The 5,945-nt window shown below is 33.2% G+C and overlaps 1 protein-coding gene across 1 annotated transcript in view; it reads right to left on the reverse strand.

Annotated features, from left to right (window-relative positions):
- Positions 1-5,602: 5,602 nt before the first annotated feature.
- mre11 (double strand break repair nuclease mre11) overlaps positions 5,603-5,945 on the reverse strand; it is a 432,238-nt gene continuing 431,895 nt past the window's right edge. The window contains exon 16 of the mRNA XM_068387688.1: positions 5,603-5,945. This exon is cut by the window's right edge and continues 279 nt beyond it. The gene's annotated coding sequence lies outside the window, so the exon portion shown is untranslated.

Raw genomic sequence — 5,945 nt, forward strand, 5'->3', positions numbered from 1 at the left:
TTCAGCTTTTCTCCGAAGTTCCCTCCAAAACTCAGTAACCACTTCGTGACAATTAGGTAAGAAAGAAAAAGAAAAACCTTTTTTTTATTTATATGTATAAATTCAGAAGATAAAATGGATATCGTGTATTTGATAAGCTTTCTCATCAAAGTTTTAATATATACATAACAAAACACGGAAACGTATAACTTTAGTCTTCCGCAATTATCGTGCGTCTGGCAAGATTGGTGAGTGACGTCATCCTCCTTAATCGAGCCACTCTCTGAGCTTCTAGGTAAAGGGCAGCTATGACGTTTGTATTACGTCATTATATCGCGCCTCACGTGATTGTGATTCATATGAGAAACATAATGTATGTTGCGTATTATGATAGTAGAGTGTGTAATACGTTTTACATTCTCGCTCACTTTATTTTGCGGTTTAGAGTTTTCCAGCGACGTTTGCTCCATATCCGGTCAACACAAGTGTGAAAAAATCCCTTATTCACAGACACAGTCACTCACATCTACTTTACCTACCTAATGGCACTAGGAAAAAACTTATGGCTGACAATAGCTTTTCCGTGTAGTGAATATTTCACATCACACCATGGTTTTATTTCCTGTTTGCGAGTGTTTTGCTAACACAATAGAGCAATACCCACGTGAAAATAAGATCAAAGTTGGGATCTATGAAAACAGGATTCAAATAATTTACTTTGTCGGGTAAAGAATAGACGCCCGCTGAGAGTCGAGCAAGGAGGGAAAGTTCATTTATTCTGCTCTTACCAGTGTCATCAAACTATGGGCTCTCTCTCTCTCTCTCTCTCTCTCTCTCTCTCTCTCTCTCTCTCTCTCTCTCTCAAAACTCTTATTTCACCATTTTTTTTTCTATTTTTAGAAGACTCAACCACAAGCACATGTTCATATCCACCCAAAACACACCCACACACACACACACACACACACACACACACATATATATATATATATATATATATATATATATATATATATATATATATATATATATATATATATATTGTAGTTTTTCCTGTTATCATTACCGAAAAAGGTCTTTTTTGCTGTTCCTAGTGCATCATCTAACAATTTCAGGGTACTTCAGTTTCTTACCTATTGCTCTAATCTCATTTATGTCATCATCAATATATTTAGGGATGCAGACTCGAAATGCTCTTAGAAACATAAAAGTAAATATTGATGATGAAATAAATGAGATCAGAGCAATAGGTAAGAAACTGAAGTACCCTGAAATTGTGTTAGATGATGCACTAAGAACAGCAAAAAAGACCTTTTCCGGTAATGATAACAGGAAAAACTACAATACACAAAATTTACTTGTACTACCTTATTGTAATTCTTTTAAAGAAATTCCCCAACTGTTGAAAAATTTCAATGTAAATGTAGCATTTAAGAGTAACAATGCAATAAAAACAGCCATAATTAAGAATTCTCCTGACATTACCAAGGGATGTGTATACCGTATTCCATGCAATGCTTGTGAAAAATTCTATATTAGTCAAACTGGTAAAGTCCTACAGTGTCAGGTATGCTCAAGAAAATAATACACTCTTTGCTCACGTTAGAGATAAAAATCACACTATTAATTGGTCATGTGCAAAGAAATTTATTCATTCAAATAACTTATTGGAAAGAAACATCATAGAGTCCAGTTTCATGAAAGAAACCTTTGAAAACAACTTGAATATTGGACATGGAATGTATAAACTCGACGCCTTTATATGTAAAGAGATTTGCAAGCGATATAAAAAACACTTTAACCATTTAATGTAGAACTGAATGTCTTGTGAATAATTAACGTCACTGGGAAATTAATATTTAGACCTAAGTTACTATTCACTGAAGGGTACAATTATTTCATATATTATGCATAAGTACGTTGGCACTACATAGTGTTATGCTAGATATAAGTACTAATACATACGTAATTGTATGTTTATGGTAATAAGGTTATATGTGCATAAATATATATACATGTTAATCATGTGTAAAAACATGTATATGTAAGTCTATGTATGTGTCTGTATACCAGTATGTATATGTCTATGTATATATTATGCATGAGTGTATATGAATGCCTGTCTGTGTATACGTAAGTATATGCCTTTGTATATATTTATATATATTGTAGATGTGTTTTATATATACTTATAGCTTTGCTTATGTATTTATATGGATAAGGCCATCGATATTGATATAAAGAAATTGCATTGAAAGTCAAAACAAGAATTTACCGGTCACTAGAAATGACCCCTTTTGGCAGGTGTCTAATGAAGTTTGATCTCCGCCCAGTAAACACGTGATAACAGCTCAGGTAGCTGGTATGGGAGCGCCATTGTTCTCAAGTGTCCATATGTATGTTCGTACGTTTACTGTCCCTATAAAATGTAAAGAAACCTCTCTAATAAATCATTCCTCTGAAACTAGTCAGGACTTAATCTTACATTTCATATTTTTACTTTCCCTGTGGTTCTTCTGCATCTGAGCATCACGTTTCCCTGTGATTTTTACGCATATATATATATATATATATATATATATATATATATATATATATATATATATGTATATATATATTTATATATACATATATATATATTTATATATATACACATATATATATATATATAATATATATATATATATATATATATATATATATATATATATATATTAGCCATTGCTAGTCCACTGCAAGACAAAGGCCTCGTCAATCCCTAGTCTTTGCTTTCTTCCCCTGCTTTATTTGCAATCTTTAGAGACCCATTCTGTTATTCTTAATGTCCATCTATTATCTATCGCTCATTATAATGTACTTCCCATGTTCATTTCTTTTCTTGCATGTCGTTAGAATATTCTCTACTTTAGTTTGCTCCCGTACCCATGTACTTTTTCTGTCTCTTAGTGTTATTCCCATCATTATTCTCTCCATAGTTCTTTGAGTTGTATCTAGCATATGTTCTAAGGCTTTAGCAAGGTTCAAAGTTTCTGATGCATAAGTCAATAGGACCATGTGATTAAACACCTTTCTTTTTAGTGTTAGTGGCATTTTACTTTATATTAACTCATTTTTTTTATCAAAAGCTGTCCATCCCATGCTTATCCTTTTAATTTCGGTCTCATGTCCTGGGGAAACACTTACTGTCTGTTCTAAGTACGTATATTCATTAACAATCTCTAGAGGTTTGTCCATAACCCATATTTGTTGTCTCTCTGCCTTTTCATTAAACATTATCCTAGTTTTACTCATTTTCCTTTTCAGACCTACATTTCTACCTTCTGTATTTAAATCTTTTATCATCTTTTGTAATTCCTCCCATTCTCCACTAAATAGAATTATGTCATCTGCAATTCTTAAGTTGTTAAGGTATTCCCCATTAATGTTAATTCCTACATTTTACCGATCTAAATTCAAAAAAATTTCCAGGCACACTGTGAAAAAATGTAGGTGTCGGTATTTCCCTGTCTAACTCCTTTCTCAATGGATTTTTCTCATTATCTTTATGAGGTTTTAGTATTGCTCGTATATACATCTTTAAATGTTCTAACATAAGATTCATCTATTCCTATTATTTGAAAGGCTTTCGTAACTGCTGAAGTTTTGACAATATCAAAAGCTTTCTCGTAGTCTGTAAATGCATTATATACTAGTTTTTCATACTCTGGTGAATTTTCCATTATCTGGTTAATTATATGGATATGGGCGGTTGAATACCCGCTTCTAAAGTCTACCTGCTCTCCTGGCTGATTAAAGTGTAGTTATTCGGATCTTTGTAAATATTACACATATTACGTATAACAGAAAAGCTCTACAAAAATAGGCAACAGCAACACACCCCAAGTCCATGAGTACCCTGGTGAGTCGCAGCAATGCACTTAGGTGGCTGGAATAAGAGAGGCATGTCAGAGAACTCATCATACTTCATTCAACATTTAATGAAGAATTTTAAATGTCGTCATTAGCTATGATGGAATGCTGATAAATAATACAGATATTCCATATTTAACAAAAATGATGCGAATATTTATGAAGATGAAACTCCAATATTCGTTTTGTCTTTATTTCTCGTGTGAAGATTATAGACCTTTTTTTATTTCTATTCTAACGCAGGAAATCTTCATTATAAATGCATTAATTTGTTGGAAGCCGCAGAATATGCCAAATACATTTTACTCTCTCTCTCTCTCTCTCTCTCTCTCTCTCTCTCTCTCTCTCTCTCTCTCTCTCTCTCTCTCAGGAAATCATAGCAGTACAGTTTCAAGAGGATAAACGATCCTTCAAAGAGTCATATCATAAGCGAATATAGTTCTGTACATAATCATCATAACTCTTTCGCCATTACTAACTCGATAGAAATTCTTTTGCTGAAGTGAGATCAGCGGATGAAAGAAAATAAAAAAGAGAAAACAAGGAATAAGGAAAACGAGATATGGACAGAGGGCTATCGGCAATGTTTTCTTTATTTGGAAATTAAATGATAATTAATCCCTTATTTCTGAGTAATCCTAAGACACTGACAGAAACACGGACAGATGTACATAGACAGAAGGGAATCGTAATTTCCTTGCTAATACATTGAGTAAATAAAATATTTCGAAGAAAATTTCAAACAATAACAAGAGAGAAAGCGTAAAACGTCATATAGAGCAAAAACAAGGATACTTATACAAAATCAGGAAAATACAAAGCCTGTACTCAGAAGCAAAATCCTGAATTTCTCGAGGAGGACAAAGAGAATGATAGGATTAAATGATAACTCATGGTTCCATGCAAAGCTGTCGAAAGGAAAAGAGAAGAGGAACAAGGAAAGAGAGAAGCTGGGTCTTTCCTGAAAGATGCGATACCAATCTTCTAAAAAAAAAAAAAAAGGAATGTTGTTGGCACCTGGGAGAGAATTCCAACTGTTGTGTTGACAGTAGAAAACGAGACAGTCATCAAACCAAGCGAGTTTTATGGCCAATACGTTTTTATCTGTCTAGAACATTTCACACGCATCCAATGGAATATTCTCTTCTCTTGGGATGCCAAGTGACCACAACAGAAATCGATAGATTACTTGTTTCAATCACTGTTTCCATCCCTTTACTGCCAAATCTTTGAATTCCTTCCCTACTTTACTCTGTCTTACATAAGGTAAGGCAATCTACACACACACACCTACTTTCTGTCCCCTCAAATACCGTTTCTTTTCTATCAGCAGACCGGTGAGTCTACTATTACCTTTTCAGCCAACTAGGGTGGTCTAGATAAAGATACAATCTTATTTGGCCTTACTGTCGGTAATTTAGAAAAGTACAGTAGAAATCCCATTAAATTCCTAATGTATTCTAATGTATACACATTTACTTGCCTTTTGGTAACCGTTGGTAATCATTATCATTATTCAAATTCTTTGCATTCACACTGAAAAAAATTCTAAATGTCATTGCCATGTTAAGCAAGTTCTCATAGTATAGAATGCTTATACGTAAGTGAACAGAAAACTGAGAAAAGCAAAGCAAAATACTAAAAGAAAAATACGAATGAAAGCAAATTAATACATAATTAAATATTTATAAACCTTAGTTGAGAAACACAAGAAAAAAAAAACAACAGATGTAGACGATTTCTAACTAATTATTGTAAAGAATAGTGGTTGATATGGGCCATTGTGGTTTACCTTTGAAAACAAGCTTGCTGCTTATGCAGATGATGCTACTCTTTTTGCAACTATTGCACATACTAGTTGTACACCTACGAATGCTGAACGCCATAATAAAAATCTTGCTAAAATTAATGCATAGAGCAAATTATGAATGAAGTTGAACCCTAACAAATCTTGATTTATGATTATCTGGTATTGGCTGTCCACCTCACATTAGTTTTCAATTAACCAGAGTTCTAAGTGCTGATTGTAAAGTCCCTTTAAGGAACATATTCAATTT

The sequence above is a fragment of the Palaemon carinicauda genome, chromosome 1, assembly GCF_036898095.1.
Source record: "Palaemon carinicauda isolate YSFRI2023 chromosome 1, ASM3689809v2, whole genome shotgun sequence".
NCBI lineage: Eukaryota > Metazoa > Arthropoda > Malacostraca > Decapoda > Palaemonidae > Palaemon > Palaemon carinicauda.